A 20,737-nucleotide genomic window follows, 5' to 3' on the forward strand; every position below is an offset into this window, starting at 1 on the left:
AGATTTTCTGTCCTTCCTGATGGGTCACAATTGTGGACACATTTCCCAGAAATCATTTCAATTATCTCTGTGTAAACTTTAGAGCAAACAAACTAAAGGTAGAAGATTAATAAAGAGATTTAAGGAAAATGATGTACTTTGACTTCAGTCAGGGAAAATAAATGTTGGCTCTTGATCAGTGGAGCCTAGTCTTTCACTAACTGTGCACTAACTCTTTTGTTTTATATGTCTCCATTGATTTAATACATTCTTCTGTTTTTTTCATTTCCTTTCTTTAGCCTTGAACTTCCTCTGACACTGGGATGTACTTTCTACCACAGTTAATGCGCCCAAGGAAAAGTGAAAGTAAGTATTTAAATACATTATTGGTTATTTATACTTTCAATGCTGTGTCTACATGAGGCTTTACTCATTCATACTGAGGCCCATTTGATGAGATTTCTCGTAGTTTTCTGTCTGTATAAATATCCTTTTTTTTCAGAAAGATGGATGCAGTTGATCAGAACTAAATTCCTGGAGTGAATTTATATGTGGTGGAGACAATCATTTGTTTTTGGATGTTGAATGGTTGAATTTAACTTGTCAAACGTTGAATCTGTGATTGATTTTATTGACATTTAGAAAATATTACTTCTATTACTTTTTTTCTTCATTTGTAGGCTTTTAAATGTAATGTAAAATGTTGGTATAATAGCGCAACCAGACACCAGAGTATCAAGCTACTTGATCGAACTTTAAGCCAATCGTGAGAATGGTTGACGATCATGTGACGTCGTAGAATAATGTTATTGTCTGGTCATACCGACATTTGAATTTAAAAGGTAAGGGATTAAGAATATTGGATTTAGATTCTATAAAAGATATTTTTTATTTATTTGAATTATAATATAGATTAAGATAAGTTAAAAAGAAAAAAAACATTTTGAAAATGTACAACAAAAACAAACTTAACCTTTCAAAATATATATAATATATTCAAGAAATAATTAAATGCCTAAAAAAAAACAACATTTAAATACAAAAAAAAAAAAAAATACTCACTAAAAAATACTTAAATTATAATGAATTAAAATACATACATTTCCACCATCGTCTCAACATTCTTACTTTCAGAGCTCGCCTGGCAAAGCCAATATTAACAGTGTATCAATGTTTGAATCAGGAATCAATTTCAAATCAAATTATAGAAATGATACAGTTAATTTCGTATCATAAGTGTCAGATCCTGAAATTTCCATGGTAGTCATGGACCCAATTTCCGTTGATCCAATATAATAGTAGCTTTTCCGTGAGCCACCTTTCTCTGCCATCCTTCTCACTCCAGCATCTGGGTTTAATGGGTCGTTGTGATGCCGTAAAGCCACAGCTGCTCCGCCTGTTAGGACAATAAATTACTCCAATTAGCAGGCGGAACAAAGGAGTGACAGTGCAGCCCGTCAGAGTGACAGAATGAGGTTCTTCACTGACATGAATCCGCACCAAAACACCTGCTCCATCATCTGTGTGACCAAAACAGAGTTTCAGTCCAGTGAGTTAATAGCTCGGGAGAAGCTTGTTTTTCACCCCCACCCCCTTATCCAACATCGGCTTGTGGTGCATAAATGAGCCAAACAAAAGTGGAATCACTGGCTGTTGTGTAATTACCAGCGTGATGATGAATTGCTGTATAGATGATGAGTTGTGGGTACATGCAGGATTTCTGGCAGTCGGACGCCATATTGATAGGAGCTGTAATGAAGGCAATAATGAGGGAAGGTTTAGGAGGATGTTGAATGAAGGAACAAAAGCGACATCTGTGCTTCTTTAGTGTCTGTGAATAATTGAAGCTATTTTTCATTTTCCCTCTGAGAGTTTGTCGTCGTTGTCTAATCCCTCGAAAGATGACTCATATTTATTTATTTGCCTCTTCATTGTTGAGCAATGTCAGTGCCCCAGGTGGTCTACATTTAAGAGGAAGTCATTTCTCTTTTATTTCTGACTATGATGATTACGTTTTTGGGGAAATGCGTCTATATAGATGAACAGATGAAGAATCGTGCCCGGGGATATTTATAGGATGCAAAAACCTGTGACAGATCGGGGAAAATGTCGCGAAAGCTAAAAGAAGGGCGAGAGTAGTTTTGACTTTTAAATACTTCTTAATATTTGAGTTTAAAACCTTCTTCAGAAAGAGACGAAGAAAATTTGCCTATTCATGCTATTTTAGCACTAATAATAAAGAAGTTGTTAGCGCACCTTTTGGCCTTTGCAGACAAATAAGGACGACTCAAGCGCCCTTCATAGATATAAGATATGTTCTGTGGTTTCCATCGAGTTTTCTGTTTTTGGTTCTAGTTTTAAATGAATCTCTAGATGGAAGAGAAAATGTCTATTGCGACTTGTGCAAACAACCTTGATTTACTAATTCTTAGCCACACTGTTTTGGCTTTTCCATTTCCACATTCGTCATGAAAAACTAGAGATGATTGTTTAGAAGAAACCTGCTTAGTTGAACACTGCTGTTAACCATAAACCAATTAACCTTAATATACGTCGCCAAAATAGTCGCACCAATACACAGTTTGTTTTGGTTGAATCAATCTGAATCTTCACACATATTTATTCCTGCACCGTGTCGTGTCAATTTATGTGTCTGAAGCGCACTTTAGTCAGGTGTATACGGGGTCCTTAAAAGATCTTCTTGGACTCAAAATGACCTCCATAAACTGCTGTATGCCTGGACTTAGATGATGTTTAGTTATTTGTCCTCAAAATGGTCATGCACTAACTCAATTACTAATGGAAGAAGCTCAATTTGACGCTGTTGTTTTATGATAAATAAGCAAGTTACACCTTATTAAAAGTTACAAAACCTCCAATGTTTTTTGGAGATTAGTCCATGTCTTTGTTGGGAAATGTAGCTTTCACCCTTTAAAGTCCATGAAACATACAAATGCTCCACAAATCCCTTGCTAGTACTCCAAAAAAGAGCTCTGAGAATCTTACATCGTGCCAACCATAGAGCACACATAAGTCAGCTAGACATCAAATCCAACATTCCTAAGTTATATGACTTAATAAACTATGGCACTGCACAAATGATGTACAAGGCTGCCTCACGACGTGCAAAAACTTCTTCATGACAGAGAAAATAAACACAATCTTAGAGCAAATACTTCAGGCAAAGGAGGGTACAGACTACTTTAAAATCCTTTTCCTTATCGGTCGCAGGTGTTAAACAATGGAATGTGTTATAAGAGGTAATCAAACAATCTGCAACACTGTGTCTTTAACAAAAAAAAGTAAACTCAAACATTGACAAAAAATATTGTACAAAATGGTAATTGTTGGCTGATAAAGGTCAGAGACGCAAGTCAGACATGGTGTTGAGACGACATGGGAGGATAACTAAAGACATTCTGTACCCAAACAATGAGTTGAACTAGAGAAACATGTGTCAGTTTGTTCAGGATGTTAGATAATGTGAATCAACAACGTTAAGATAAGCTACCAGATAAGACTGACGTTGCCTACTGTTGTAACATGTTATGTCAAAATGTCTAAAAAAAATTAAAACAATAATAATAATATTTTTTATGTCAAAATGTAATAAGAAAAAGTAATGATTTCATTATGTGAGCAACAGGGGCGGGACTAGATAAGCTTTCCGCTTCGTCTGCTTTCCCTTTCAGACATGTATTCTATTTATTACAGTATTATTTAAACCAAGATGAAATGTAATGATGATGTTGTAAACTGACATGGCCGAAATGAACAAATAAAAAAAGGGGGGAAAAAGCATGTTAAAGTGACAGTAAAATGTGTAAATTCAAATTATATGAATTTTAAATTTAGAATATATTCCCAGTTCTGTATCTTATAAAATCCCTGTTAAAATAAGTTATATTCACAGATTCAAATACTAATGGTGAAGCACAACAGACAAGAATTATGTAAAAAGAGTGAATTGATGCCTGTCGCGGCAACAATTAAACTGGGTCCACGGAGCTCAGAAGTTGTTTAGTTGTGCGTGTCGCAAAGAAGTTGCAGGTTCAATCCTAAGTTTAGTTAATGATGGCGAGGTAATGGTCTTCTGCCTTAAAGTACATTTTAACGTGAAATCAACTCACACCACTGAATTTATTGGCAAACAATGAATAGATAATTGGTTCATTGTTCCAATCTATACTCCTTAGATATATTATTTATACCACTTTTTTTCACCAATTACCAGCCTGCAAGAAATCGTGCGACATCAAAAAGCTCTGGTCATCACTAGACCAGAGCTTCTCTTGCCAATTACGACAGAAGCTTCATGGTAACAGGACTATGCGCCGAGCTTACAGTGTGTGGTTTTATCGGTGTGTGGTAAAACATAATAAGATAAGACATGTAGATAAGAAAAGCCTTAATTGGTCTCATGGGTGAGGCTAATAATGCTGAGAAAGATAGAGGGAAAAGAACGACCTGATTTGATTTGATGATGATGATGCGTTTTGAGTGTCTTATTAGAAAATAATGGTGGGGAAAGTATCCTCAGGGTATAAAGTCTTGACGCCATAGAAATGGCAGAAAGCTGAAAGTGTATTTTGATTGATGAAACCCCCAGAAGTGTGGTCACGGACAATCATCTAGAGCCAATTACCCTTCCTTGGTGTGAGAGCCTGTTGTTCCATCATGTGACTCTGACATTTACTGTCTCTTGCCTCCCATTTCCCACTGCCAACACGAATATGGCTTAGAAAGCCTGGTAATGTGGATTAAAAAAAACTAATAAACCGTGTTTTGGGAGTGAAATTTGGTCCTTAAAATATGATTTCTATGATTAAAATAGGCAGGACTGATATTAACTGTTAGATAAATGTCTAACAAATATTTAAATTCAATATATATTTTATTTAATCCTGTAGTAAAAAGTGCTGCAATTTCTTTTCAATAATTAATTCTGATCTTTATATTTATGTTCTTGCATTTAAATTTTGTAAGAATTTGCAAAAGGTTTGTTAGAAAACAATGGATTAATAAAACATTCTCAAACAATGTAAGTGGACATATTTGGCTTCACCTTCTACTAACATGGATTTTAAAAAAATGTTTAAATCCTAAATATTCCTAAATATTCTGACCAACTGAAGCAATCTTTTCAATATATATAAACATTTCAGCCCTAGCTCCATATTGACTAAGTGACAGAGCGTAGCAGCAAATCTTTGTCAGCGTTGGCGTGATGTTGGGAAACGTCTTCCAGGAGGGTTTTATCAGAGAGAGGAAATATTGACCAACATTCTGGTGCCCTGAATGCTTTTGCTCACTTGTGCGGTACAGCCAGCAGCCAAGTAAACATGCATAAACCCACGGTTATGTTGACAGATTCAGTTCCACATCTGAACAGATTTCTGTTTCATTTGGATAGTCTAATAAATATTATAATAATTGATGCTGCTTTCTATTAACACAATTGACTTTCACGTTGACTCCAATCACGTGTATTTGGAGATAAAATGCTAAGATTTCTAACCATGCTAAGCTATCTGATCTGGTTGGAAAGATCGATTGTGATGGGCGGAGTCAGATCTCTTTCTCCGACGTTAAGCTTGGATGAATGAATCTAGTAGGGTCAATTCCTGTCTCTAAGAACTTGTTATGTGACTGTGGAGTCCTGAACATAATCAGGGGTGGCAGACTGAATTCATTGCATCTGCCCATCACTTTGGCCATTACACCAAAGTTTTGTTCCCCTCTTTGTTTTCGTCTTAGTTCTTTATAAGAGCCTTTGCATTTTTCCGTTTGGATATCACATGTGGGAATTTGAGCTGGATGTGCTTGGAAAAAAACAAAAGCTCAGTCATAAAAGTAATTATGTTCCTGTATGTTCTCGGACAAGTCCTTTGTCCCGATGCCCACCCAATGCTGTCTTCTGCAATTTCAGCTGGACAATGGTTGGACTGTGCCAACATTGACTTTTCCCTAGAGGTGTATCGTGATGGGTTCGTCTGTTTCTCAGCCTAGCGTTCCAGGCTGGTCAATCAGTTTCTCTTGAAGCCTACAGACTTAGTCCACATGCAAGGTCCTTAAGTCCACAGTAGGATATTCAGCCTGTGCTATATTCCTTTTCACCAACAAGGTTTCTCTGGAGTTTTATCACACAATTGTCTAGAGTTGCTTGTTGGGGCTGAAACATGAGGGTTTAACTGGGCTTGCTTAATCAGTTGAAACAAAAACATGCTCCCACTTTGGCCCTTGAGGACCGGATTGGTCTCCCATGTGCTCGACTCTTTTACGTGACAAGCCATTGAGGTCTTCACGAAGGTCAAATAAGAAAGCTAACCACTTAGCTGGGTGAAAGAACATTGACCTTTCCCAACTGTTAGATACAGCCTCAGAGGATTAATAAAAATAATAAAGCCAGAGAAGTGGTAAGCTTTCCTTGGTATCGCTTAACAGATATATAATTCCCTTTGATCAGTGGTGATGTTTTTATAATGAAGCATCATCAGGACCGTGCATCAATCCTTGTTTCGTCAGCAGACATTATCACAGCGCTCCCTTGCCAATGCTAAGCTCTATTCTGAATCGCTTATCAGCAGGATGAATGCTGCATGGGTTAGAGGTAATGGAGGAGAATTTCTGTGCATTTCTGCAATAAATATGGATCTTTATAAAGAGGTTATATCAGCCAGGAAATGCAGCTTTTCACATCATTACATTTTAAATGTTTTTATAGTGCTCCCTCTGACATTGTACATGTCATCATTCACCCACAAAGTATCCACTGCTTATGCTTTGGTTTCTCATACTACCACAGTTGCTACTTTACAGCTTGTACTGCTGATATTATAACCAATTCTACTTGGATTACTACATATAATGTCACTGCTAGTGAGGAATCATTGTTGTATTTTTTAAGAGCGATCTATAGTTTAAAAGTGATGTGAGGTTTAGAACCTAGAATAACCTTAGAACCTCACTGTTCAAAGCTGTTCAAAGCTGTAAAGTTTAGAGTAGCAAGTTACATCTAGTTCTGGATCGAAGCTCCATGAAGCTTCATCAGCCCACCACTTGTCAGTACAAATAACGCCTCAGCTGTTTCTTCTGATACAACTTTCTTTGCTTTATTTCGTTCCCCTGACTACAACTGCTGTTGGGTCATTCTCCCCGAAAAATGCCACTCAAAAGTATTTGAAGTTTTTTCATTACAAGATTGATTCCAAGTTATTGATTTAATAGCATCCTTCTGACGCCCACATGGTTTTATCTACAATCTGAAATCTGTTTGAGGTGTGGTTCAAACCCCCGAGGATCTCTCACAATCCGACGTTAAGACTGTGAACCTCCGGTAGCATTTCACCCTAATGTCAGATGAGATGAGAAACAGAAGGAGTGGGTAAAGATGATGAGCTTCACATGGATCTGTTATCAGTTGGCTGCTGATCATGAAGAATATTGGCAGGTGGAGCCGAGAATCTGCCAAAAGCACCATCTTCACGCCAAGATTCTGCTTCATGGAGTAATACCGGTCCAGAAGGGAAGGGCTGTGAGAATATGCGCTCGTGGGAAGAGAGGTGTGGGCACAATGTCTCAAAGATCTGGCACTTGGAAAATGTCAACAGAAACATGCAAACATGAAAAGAGCACAGAAAGCGATATGTTGCCGGGGAAGTGTGGGTTCGGTAGTGAAGAAGGCAGATGGTGGCGTGAAAAGAAACAAAAGCGTGGAGCGATTTTCAACCCTTTCATCTGCTGCTTTTGTAGAAGATGCAAACACTGGAGAATTAACACTGCAGCTTTTGTTTGTTTAACGGAACATTTTGCTTTACATTCTTTATTCTTTTTAGTGCTTATCTCTTGAAGAGTTTTCCATTTTGTCGGAAGAAACAATTGCTTGTTCAAGGAAAAACATTTTTGTTTCATAATGTTTCTCATGCACAGATTCTATTTACTGTTATGATTTTAGATGATCTACTGGACCAAGTCCAATCATTTGGCTCTTGATGCTCTTAGTCCTGGTCAACATCGTTCTAATCCTAAGTATTTACAAAGACAGATTTCAAGTAAAAGATTTTGGCTAAGAGTTTTGTAGTTGCTCATTCAGATTCACTGATTTTTAATACAATTTGCCATGTTTTTAATAGATTATAGAAGGGTTGCACGATATATAAATAAATCAATAAAGTTTTACCTTACCTTACCTTATATCAAGGAAAATGTCGATATGGCAATATTGGCGCGTGCCATATACATATAAAACATGTGTGATAATTATAATTATTTATTGTATACATCAAGCGATTAATCGGTTGCTTCTGTCGCTCTGTATAAAAAAAAATTCAAAGCACTTACCGCCTTTACTCGTTATATCGCACAATTAACTCTTTCAGACAATTAAGTTTGTATCGATGACTTTTGGATCTTTTAAAGGATCAACTGCCTCCTCGCACATATTTCACCCAAATTGCAATTCCAAAGACTGTGAAGGCAAAATTGCTTCTGCACTTGCAGGTACATAACCTGTACATATTAATATATACAATTCAAATAAATGCAATATTTAAAATCCTTCATTTTATTTGCAGAATAATGGAAAAGGAAACTGTTGAAGTAAACTGTAGTACAAGTGTGAATATTTTGACCTTTTTACGTTTGAGGGTTTTCACATTGATTTGTGTATTTGTTGTTTTTGTTTGGTTTGACTTTTTTTAAGACTCATTACATTTTTAGGTAAAAGAAAAAAATATTAATTTATATTGATTCTAGACACGAATATCGCACACATTTTCAAATATCGTGCAGATTAGGTAGTGCAAATGCTTCATGAAACAGTGTCATATTTTGTTATTCTGTTTAATCAGCGAGGCTTCAATAGAATAGCAAAGAGGGACTCGCTTTTGAACCTCTTGGATGACCATGACCTGGATGAATGAGAACCTTCACGGAACGATTGATTAAACCTTGTTAAAATAAGACTCTTGAAATAAAGACACTGCTTCACGAAGCTTCATCAGGTCATTACTAGTTAAGGCTTTAATTTCCCCGGTGTATTTCTAAACCCATGGTTGAGCTAGTTTTAATGGTCTACAGTGGTGTTCACCTTTAGAGGTTTGTTCCTATATGGCAAGAATGAAGACAAATGAGCATCGGAAGTGAATGTCCTCCTTCGTCTTTGTCAGTAAAAAAACATTATAGAGAATCACTCCGACATTCAGGCGAGCCAGAGGAGAAGACAACCTTCCGTAGGTCATGGAGATGCTGCATGTTTTAACGAAGAGAGAACATTTTTTTTCCTCATGATAAAAGGGGGTGTTTAGATAGAAAGCCATCATCTTCCAGCCTCTCTTTGCCTCTGAAGAAATGCAGCAGTGGCTTAACGTCAGGAACCCTTTGGTGTTTCCTTGGAAAAACTTAAAGTGATGGTTCACCCGAACTTCACGCATTTTCTACTCACCCTCATGACTAATGGTTGGGATTATTATAAGCAATATGTTCCTTTTTAGAGTAAAGGACAAAAATGTATGTTCATTTTAATGAAGCGACTGCGACCCAGTGGACGAACTTCCTCCAAAAATCCAAATACCTCCATACTGCTTGTCTGTAACGTCCCTCTTGTATTGAAGCGTCGACGAGAAGAATTGTTCTGGAAAAAAATGTAATCAGTCAGTATTTTACGCTTGTTTTTTGCAGACGTTTAAACTGTAGCAAGAAAGTGTAGACAGTAGACTGTGTGCGCTCTGGAAGCGCTCGCAATATTTCCAAGTGAAGTTTACATTTTGGGTGAACTAAACCTTTGATGTACATTGCAGATAATAATAATAGCTTGGAGTAAAGTTGAAGTGAAATATCTTTGTCACCTGTTTATTGATAGGACTGGCAACTAAAGCAGTTAAAGTTATTTTTTCAAAATTGCTCTGTTTTTTCTGACAGCTTGCTGATCAAATGAAATCCTAAAGCCTTCTGACTCAATGGGCGGACCTCAAAGAAAGCAGCCCATTGGTTCATTTATAATATATATGGTAAAATCAGCCTGACTTGGCTTCTGGGTCTGTGTCTATAAAGTTGTAATGATGGAATAAAACACCTTAGTGACAAAAATGACTGACTGTACAAGAATAATGTGACAAAATGACAAAATCATTCTTTGTGTGAGTCCGGGATCATGTTGCAGATGGTTCATTGTCACGAAATGAACTGTGTTGAAAAAGTGTGGGGGTTGAATTCCTGGCCTCTCAAATGAGAAACTGCAGCGAAGGAGAAAACCAATCAAATTCATTATGTGGAAATATGGCATCCATGACGGAGGCTCTTGAATTGTAATGAAGAACCTACCCCCCCCCCCCCCCCACCCACCCATTCCCACCGCCCAACTCCTTGATAGCCAGGGATTCACAAATTACGACCTCCTATAACAGGTTTCACCACAAAACACTTGAAGAAGCTTCAGTGCTCGCAGATGTCTGACTAATGAAGGTAATTAAGGCTTTTGATGGTGTTAGTATTATCCACTGCTCGCCTAAAAGAAGAAATAATGTTTGAAATAAATCCAGAGGCTTTGTCTTCCTGCTGTACCTCCTTGTTAAAAACATACCCTATTGTCTTGGAAAACTATTTATTTTGGGTAAATGCTCCATGTATTATATGATATTCGAAATAAAAATATATTCCTGCAAGTGATTTACAATCATTTGAAGAAATGTTTAGTTCTGAAATTTTCACTATTCCAGATTCATGTCGATTAAGGTCACTAATATATAATAATATATAATAGAATACGTTCACGCAGACACTTATATTTATTTATATTTATTATTTAAATGTATTGTTTTCAGATTGATTTAACATGCCGTTTTCTTTATTAATTTATTTTGTCAATTGTAGGAAAGATGAAGAAAAAATAGTTGTATAAACAATATGTAAAAAAAATATAAAGTCAATTGACAGGGTGACAAAAATGAAATAAACTTTTGCAGCAAATAAAAATATGATGTTTAATTAAATTAAATGTGGTCTTTTGGTCGTAAGACAAGCTAACCATTATTAAAGTGAGCAATAAATACGTTTTTTAAGAGAAGTAAGTAAAATATTTGTTTATTCTTCCTACATTTGGAAAATGTAGATTATAGAACAATTATTATGATGCAAACGCATGTTAAGACATACAGTACACAAGTTTTATTACAATAATAATAATATAAGCAGTTAAACAATAATAATTAACATACTGATAACCATATATAAAATAATGATAACATAAAAACAATAAAACATAATATAAAAAAGCACAATAATAAAAAAAGGAACAATACATAAATCAAAAACAATAAACATTAGTACAGACTGAGACACAGAGTGGGCGGCATGTCCATGAGTTACTACCAGAGCGTCAGTTTAGAGATGGAGCAAGACAATGTTTATTTTAACATATCTTGCATTGACACTTCTCCTTCTTCCAGTCCTTGAAATGCCCTTCAAAAGGCTGTTTAACTGATTGTTTTTTTTTTAATTGTGTTACTTCGTGTACCTTTCAAATAAGCTTTTACCACAAGTTTATGTAGTAAAATAATCACTAGAAGAGGCAGACACCGTTTTTCCTTTTGAAGAATCATTGTCTCATTTGTATGTATGCAGCAACTCCTCAATCCCTCGACAGCTCCTGATGATCGCTGATAACAGCCAGGAAGTCCTAGGGGTCGGAGCATCGACAATAAGATCGAGTCAGTGGAGAACCTGATTTAGTTTTTTTGTTTTTTGTTTTAATCTGGCATCAGTCCAGCATTGTGCTGCTGAAGTTTGTTTTTTTCACAGACTAGGCTTCTGCGACTCCATTGTTTCAGTCTTCTTCATCACCAAGATATTGGCGCCTGATAAAAGTTTTGCTTTGAGTTAAATTGGAGATAGTTTCCCTTTTTCATTTGACTCATGGCCTCATTTCCTTTTGATTTTAAATATTTGTTTAAAAGTTATTTAATACCGTAATGGATTATGAACAAACCCAACTAGGATGCTCAAGATCAAAGAAAATAACGAATGTAATTTTGCCAATATTTGTTTCTGTAGGAAAGTTGTTTTAATTTCCATTTCGTTGCTATTTTTTGACTATTAACTAAAGTCATGACAGGAAGCATTTGAAAACAGCCCTCCAGTTATTGTAACCGACTTCAAATTCTTGGTTACCTGGGAACTAATGGTCCAGTCTTGGACAATATTGTTTGTGTTAAAGGTAAAACATATATACAGAGTGATGTGATGTAGAAGAACTTATTACATCATAAGGTTTAATTCATTTCCTAGCACTTATTTCCTTATTGGGGATATTTTTTAATTTTGGTAGGAGTACCCAGAATAAACCTACACAAGAACAGGAAAAAATTCCTCACACATATTGCCTTAAACAGGAAGCAAACCTTCTTGCTGTGAAGTATTATAGTTACAACTATGCTACAGTGTGCAACCCCTTAATAAGATAAACTGCTTGGAAGGACACAACCCTGTACTTTAAAAGTGGTCGTACGGTGTCGCTAAAATAGGGATGATTTCTATTTTCATCCTCTCACGACGTAGTGTTAGTATCGCTGAGGCAGGAAGTGATTGAAAAAGTAAAGTGCGTCTAGTAAATTTAGAAAATAAGACGCCATTTGCAGATATTAAACCGTTTTAAAATCACGATGTCATTTCAAAATCGACATGCTTGCACCAAAAAATAATGACTTCAGCCCCATCATTTAATACAGTGATCTCCTGAAATCAGCTGTTTTAATAGACTGACTTGACAAATGAAATCATTGAATCAGTAGATCAGGGCCAAAGTTTATAAAGCAGAGAGTACCATCTAGTTGCATTTCATAATTAAGTCACTGCTGTGGTATCAATAGTCAATATAATTTGTGAAATAATTAATTCTGTAAGGAAGCCACAAATGACCTTTCTGGAGAGTTTTATAAATAATCTGTTGTAATCATAGCTGTGCCATCTGGTGGTATCCAAAAATTGAGACACTGCTTCATGAAGCTTCATCAACTTATCATTACCAAAAGTTCACTTCTACTCTTAGTTTAACAGTTACTTATTCACTTCTGAGTAAGAAAAGGGTTATTGAAGTTTCTGTTTGTCCAGAAGACAAAAGTTGGTTTAACAAATAAATCATGCAGTCTACAAGCAGTAAGTTGCTTGTAAGATAAGAAGATAATCATAATAGAATTAAACTACGCTTCCGCCAGTTGGTCAATGTAACCACTGTGTGTTGATGCAGAAGAGACTGCAACAATAACACAACACAACAGAGTTATTTCTGAATCCAATTTCGTCAGTTGCAAGTCGGGTCCACAACAGTCGACCAATGTCTTGTCACAGAGCCTCGGTGCAGCGTCCAGAGAGGTGGACACATCTAAACTGAAGTGACACACACTGACTGGTCCTAGAGATGAGGAGGAGGAGAAAATAAACACACACACAAGGAGCCACACACACAGTCACACACACACAGTGTTGAGGCTCTGCTGGTGTAATAACATTCTTGTCAAACATTTGGCAGCACCAGTTCTCAAAATAAGGCAGCTGATTTTAAATTTGGCTGTCAAGAACTACAAGTCGGAACTTGAGTGTTTGGTTTGCGGAGCAACGCATTTAAAGGCAGGTTGACATCGGCAGAGTTCCTCTCCAGGATTCTTTGAAAGGAAACCTTCAGAGAGAGACGAAGATAAGCGCATGAGAACTGAAACTATCCTGATATTTTTTATTTTTCTTCCAGATGGAAAATAGTTTTTATCATGAAAAAACTGCAGAGATGAAGAGTAAAGTGACATGAAACTTGACTGTCAATCTAATTTGTAGATTTAAGTGTGTCTCAAACCTTGGACTCTATTGTGTCATCAGTATGTGTCTGTTTGTACAAAACTCTTTTTTCATTTAAATATTTTCATTACAAAATGATCTTAAGCTACGCCCACTGAAAACACTCTGGCGATAAAATCTTATTTAACATAACCACACCCAATCTGCTGTGATTGTTCAAACATCAATGTTTTTCACAGCGCATCATAAATCCTGGAAATCTCTTTCACCCTAGGGACTCGTTATATAAACAAAGCGGGTGTGATTACAGCTGGATGAAGGAAATGTTTATTTTTTATTCTATTTCTAATTATTGTTACCTTATAGAATCAAAAAAAGTGTTTCCATTCCACTCCATAAAAGTGGTCAATGTTTTCTGTTCTTACTTATTATTGTATTTGTCCCACACAATTGAACGCATCATGGCCATCCCTACATTGTTGAATGCACCACATTTGCCACGTTCAAGTCCAACTCAGAGAAAACATTTTTAGCGATGATTCTGGGGTCCTCTAGTCTTTTGGGACCAAACCTTCATCAACATTATCCTTCCTTTTTTCAGTAAGAGGCAAAAATCCATATCAATGCTAATGTAGCAACCAGTGCTCAGTTGTTGTCATCCTCATTTTCCTACAAAGAGACACACTCAAAAACATCTTCATACTGCTTGTCTGTGACGTCCATCTTGTGTTGAAGCCTCGACATTCCAAATTCTCCCAAAAAAACAAAAACGGGTCTACATTTCAAGCTATTTTTTAGAATCAACATAAATCTGATGCTAGCAATGCGTTTCAATGAGGGGAATTTTGGAGCTGGTGCTGAGATACTGGAAGCTTCCCCTACAGAATAATTCCTCACAGTGTGTGTGTCCATCTGCAGTGACAACCTTCGACCCCAACAAAAAGTTCTGTTCATTTGTAGAAATGGAACTGCTTCACTTAAGAAATGTGGTTCATCTGGTGCCAAACGTTTCACTGTGATGACATCAGTGTGATGTCCGGATTAAAGAGACACTAGACAGACCAGTCCTTGCGTTTCTTTCGCTCAGATCTGAGAGAATCTGCTCCATTTAAAGCAAACGGCCATCTGTGAATATGAAATGATTCTTGTGTAAAACTGGAGACGATTTGTTTGAATCATTGGACGATGAGTTAGTGTTGTACAGAATCTCCGGCCAGATGTTTTTGGTGAAAACATCTTGCTTTGGCACAGCAGCATCAGTCAACTGTGCCTAAAGTAATTGTCCAATATTTTCCGTGCTTGTGCCGCCATATGGCACGCTACAATCCTGCCATGTATAACATCTATTCTATTTCCAGAGAGGCCTCCTGCTGTGCAACTCTTTGTGTGAAATGTGGAGTTTCCACTCATATTATTTCTGTTTGAATGGACAGTAGTTCCTGCAAACGTCTGACTTTTAAAACACAGTCGTGACTTATCGCTACCATTCCCCTCGTGAGAACTGTCAGATGGAACTTAATGACTTCACAGAAGTGGTAAACTGTGCTGGGAGGAGATTCTCTGGCCCAGTTTGATAAGTAGGACGTGATTCAAAAAGCTTATTTTTAAAAGAAATAACCCAGAGAAACCCTCACAAGCGGTAGTAAAGTATGAGCCCTAGCCACTGCTACAGTCCATGCATCGTAGCTCATCCTCACCTTCTCTCACACCTAGTTATAAATCTGTCCTAACGCACTCCGGCTTTTAAATAAACGACAGCATCCATCATGTTCCGTCTCTTCTTTTTCTAGGTAAATCTCACAGCTGATGAAAGCCGAAGGAGAGCGGAGCATGGCTCAGTGTCCATCAGCACTCTTCCCCAACACCAGACAATAATCATTCATGCGTCTCCAATCGAAAAGTAAAACAAGGTGAGAAATATGAGCTCCAGTGCAATGTGACGCTCAGTTAAGATAGACATGTATCCAAGTGTAATGTGTTATGTCCTATTGTAATAATGTCGCCAAACAAAACGTATTGAGTGTCAGTTTTATTCATGAATAGTTGGAAATAGGTTTTCACTTGTGGAATTAAGGACAGTATATTATTCCCTTTTCTGGTTTTATGATTACCTTTTAACATCTAATTTTGTCAGAAATCCAAATTAAAGATTAGGATTAAATCAGTAGGTCCTAAAATCTGTTTTAGAATGTCTGAACAACATGATATGTACTGTATCGTTAGCTCAATATTGTATCTTATCATATTGTTAGGTTTGTGAGATGTCAAACTACTCTCTGGAGGCCAAATCCGGTTACTTTATGTGGCCCGCCGGATGGTTGGCTCCAGATTAAAGCAGGTTCATGCTTATATCATATCCATTGAGATATAAGGATTGAAAAAAAAAGCCAAAGATTCTCGCCGTTAACTATTATAAAGAGACTTCCAATGAGAAGAAAAATGAATTTGATGGCTTGGTGAAGGAAGACAAACACAATGATAGTTAGCTAGTAAATTAGAACCCTCATGTTTTAAAATGTCCCCATTTTATTTTTCCAAAAAGACACTTAAAAACATCCAGATACCTCAGTACTGCTCATTTGTAACGTCCCTCTTGTATTAAAGCCCTGACGAGAGAAATTGTTCCAAAAAATATATTGTATTTTAGGCGTGAGCCAAAGCTAAAAAGCTAACATGAAAACACTCGTTAAAATTTCATGAGGTCCATGAAACAGCTGTTTAGAACTAATTTTTTACTACTAAGTTAATGAAACTTGGCAAAGATTTTCAAACTTAAAGTGCCATCTAGTGGCAATAAGGACATTGTATCATGATACAGTGTCTTCACTACAATGCTGTATCATGAGGCCTCATCAACACATAACCAGTCTCTTGTGTCTATGCTGAGACCATCAAATGAACATACCTTTTGCCCTTTATCTCCAAACAAACTGGGATTGCTCTGGAAATAATCCCAACCCTAAATCGGCATCAGAAAGTGAGTGATGTTGGATGTTGGGTGAACTAACTCTTTAACTGAATACATGTGGAAACGTTTCAATTTCAAATTTAGACATACCATATAAAATGGTTTTAAATAAATATTGGTTTAAGTTGACAAGTAGACAAACAAAGACATGTTTTGGTAATGACAAGCCTACAATCGTAAACAACATGTTTTATGACGACTGGGAGGAAACATGAGCGCAAAGCTGTACTAGTACGCTTGGATGATGATGATTGCTTCATAAATAAATGAAACTTTTATGCTACACAAATACTGAGCACAACAATTAGCCAAGCACGGCACCATTAGTTAAATGAGGGTCTCCAAACAGCTTACAACATTACAGTTTTTCTCAGTTGCTTTGGTGCTTTTCTTAGATCAGAATGAAAATTCTCATAACTATTAGTTCAACCTCCACAACATTTAGTCATTTGAGCACATCATAGTAGCAATTTCTCCTTCCTCTGAACAAATTGCAAATGCTTTTGGACATGTGTCAGTTGCCTTCATACAATTCTCTGCTGTTTTATATTATTGTCAGTTGCTCATGTCATGTCAGTCAAAATGAACTATACTTATGGATGCTGAATAGTCGTTCCCAATAAAACTTATTGTCTTCATTTCATTGCTTGAGTCATTCCATGCAAAATTGTTGAACTATTCTGTCAAGCAAATGTTATACCTTTCTTTATAATTTTTTCCTGGAAATTGAACAATTTCTCTCAGGTGGACTTCAGCTTTCACTCATGAGGTCTGTTAAGTATTACTTGTTCACGGTCACTCAAGGATGAATCCCATGAACCCTCACTTGGCAAGCATATATGAACCGAGCAGGACCTAGTGTGTACCATATCTACAATTCTTTGACACAGAAATGGAAGCTCGGCATCGTGGAAGAGGATTGAGGATGAGGGGAGGAAGAGGAAGAGGGGGAAGAGGCCAATTACATAGGCAGATTCCAGATTACAATATGTTCTGTTATATTGTCCACATTTGTGCACAGCTCTACCAAAAGGTTGTTTTTTTATGTTTGTTCTAAATACGTGACTGAGGTATATTTTTCTTTGGCACAATGCTGTAGAATTGCAAAGAGCATATACAAAATGTGAAACATACATATTCAGTGTCTTGTACTCACTTACTCCCCTAACTACAGCAATTTGTAATTTTCCTGTAGTTTTCAAATGGCTGTACAAGTAGTGTATAGTGCTGTCATGAGCATTTTCAGGTAGTGTCACCGAGTTCTGACCTTTTTTTGGTATTTATCAAATGGAAATGTTAAAAGTGATGTGAGAAAAGCACCAAAGCGACCACCACACAACATGGAGATGAAGCAAGTCTTTTTTGGCTAATTTACCTTTTTTTACTTTTTATTTACCTGTGTGAACCCATGGACCAAATCTAGAAAATATATTTTTGTCCCCTGGACTATGTATTAGTATCATTAGAAAGAAAAATCGAAACGCTTTTCCGTCAGCATTAGTGATTTGTTGATGAAGCTTCATGAGGCTTTGTTGTTATTCTCAGAGTCCACTAGAGGTCACTCTCTGCTGAACAACTATTAAAATGTAGGGTTCTACCTACTGAGCTAGAAAAAGTCATAACACTGCTTCATGAAGTGTCATAAACACTAAAAATGTAGTCTAGAGCACCTTGTTATTCTGTTCATATGGTCCATAGATATTTAATGGGCTTTTTGCTCCAGCTTGATCTTGTGTTTCTGGGATTTCCTGTCCACATTTAAGCTTTTTTCTTTTTGATGTGTATCTGAGCCTCACAGCCTGAGGCGTATAACCAAAAAGATAGTTTTATTTTTTGGGTTAAGTTTTGGAAACACAGAGTAGGCAACATTAAGTAGTGGGAAGTCAAACATGCTTCAGATGATCTTTTAAACCATCCACAAAAAAGTCACATAAAACACAGTTAGTCTGCCATTTATCCTTCAAATGTTTATGTTATATTTTGATGTAATAGTTGCATATTGATATCAGTAAATACAATTATTTGTTTAGTATACAAGTTTAATTATAATTTGATAGAATATACAATATACTGCTTCATAATCCTTGTCCTTGTTTTAATCTCTTAACTTTAATAATAATAATAATAATCAACCTATTTAATACGCTTTACAAAAGGATGATAAAAAATACACACACAAAAAACGGCTTACCAAAAAAGTAACGTGAAGACTATCAAGAATAGGCAATTTTGAACAGGTGGGTTTTTCCTGATAGGTTGAGGGAGTGAGTTTCAGAGTGCATGTTCCTCCAGGGTTTGGTACTTTGTCCACAAGGGAGGAGGGGGCTGAGCACCAAACCTTGGGGAACACCAGTTAACATAGCCCCCATAATGACTATTTAATCAAAAATTCTTCCCAAATGTAAAAGAAAATGATGTATGTTTTTAAGCGGATGTTTTTTGAAGAATATATATTGCAGTTTGAATCACTTACTATAGGATATTTGCCGTGTCGTAGCTTTAAATACATCTCTCTGGAGCTCCCCTTTGTATGCTTTGTTGCAGCAGGTGAAACTGGGCCACATTTTTGTGTCTCCTCTTCTCATTTATACCTTTGAACCTTTTCAATCTGCTGCCAGCCCGCCGTCCTCCCGACTGAGCTAAATGTGCAGGGAGACGATAGTGCTTCCCCCGTGCTCTCCGTCACTGGGCTCCCGGCCCCTCAGCCATTTCCTCATTCCACAGACGTGACCATGAGGTGACCTTGACGTTTTAAGTGCTTTTAAAAGGCAGGGCTGAGTCTTCTCGTCTTTTTTTTTTTTTTTCTTTTTTTTCGCTTCAAGAAATAGAAAGAAGAAAAGACTTCACCTTGGTTCTTTCTTTGATGTTCTTTTTTCTTTTTTTCCCTCTCATGCCAGTATTTTGACAGGACTTCTGCTGGCGTGTTTGTGACACAGATTGACTCTGGTTTACATGCATATATGCGGCATCATAATCTTTTATCCAGAGTGAAATGTGTTGAATACTCTGATTTGAATGCAAGCCATGGTGAAGAAAAGAGCCTGCAGAGACTCGTATTGAACTTGACTGATATTTCCCAGATTCATTAAGAACTCTTAACCCTTGTGTTGTCTCTGGGTTAAGATGAACGACCTCTCTGGCTTCCATGAATACATATGCACTGGTGGAGGTCTAGGCTTATAATTCAGTAATTCAACTTATATTGAATTACTTACTTTAATTGAAGTACTACTATGAGTAAACCTTTAAACATTACATAACAAGTGCTTTTGCTGCACTGATCTTCATAAGAGAGTTGCCTTCAAAGATGTAGGAAAGAAAAAGACTTTGCCAAAGCCCACTCAGAGCTTCTTTGACTTGATGTTAAGATTCAGCTAAAAAGGCAGTTAAGAACGCATTTGGGAAACACCCATATCTTAGCGGTCCTTCTTATCAGAACCTTTGTTAAGAGCCATCTTATGTCCTTAAGAACCATCGTACCTGGGAAACCTTGCCATTGACTGTTCTCATTAGACTAGGGTTTTCAAAAGTCTCGAAACTCAAAGAAGGATTGATACAAAACTGATATATACGGACACAATACTCATTTTCAAATATCGAGACTATCACTGCAAACTCTTCCTCTACCACCCTTGTGGTATAGAGTATATAATAGTAATAAATATTTTCCATAGTTTCAGTATCGAGTTGAAATTTGAGGTTTGTGACAACCTATGCATTATAGAAAGGAAGGAATAAATATAATAAAACTTTGTTTTAATACTTGTTAAAAACGTATTTATAGTCAACATTCACATCATTAGTTTAACAACAAATCAGTAATCTACCAGATGTTCATAAATACACTAATAGTTAATTCTCAATTATAGCTAAACGAAAAAAAGTGACGTAAAAACCATAAACAAGATAGATGTATTTTTTATATACAGAACGATATAAATTGCTTGAATAGAAATGAAAAAGGTTGATGTAAAAAAAAAAAAATCAATAATAGAAAACTAAATAACA

General features: G+C 36.6%; 1 protein-coding gene across 1 annotated transcript in view; it reads left to right on the top strand.

Moving 5' to 3' along the window:
- The first annotated feature begins 289 nt into the window (after positions 1-289).
- Positions 290-20,737, top strand: part of LOC148074007 (alpha-1,3-mannosyl-glycoprotein 4-beta-N-acetylglucosaminyltransferase C-like) — a 30,414-nt gene continuing 9,966 nt past the window's right edge. Inside the window, exons 1-2 of the mRNA XM_087797323.1 lie at positions 290-345; positions 15,552-15,671. The gene's annotated coding sequence lies outside the window, so the exon portion shown is untranslated. The remainder of the gene's footprint in view (positions 346-15,551; positions 15,672-20,737) is intronic.

This window comes from Callionymus lyra, chromosome 8 (genome assembly GCF_982586985.1).
Source record: "Callionymus lyra chromosome 8, fCalLyr1.hap1.1, whole genome shotgun sequence".
NCBI lineage: Eukaryota > Metazoa > Chordata > Actinopteri > Syngnathiformes > Callionymidae > Callionymus > Callionymus lyra.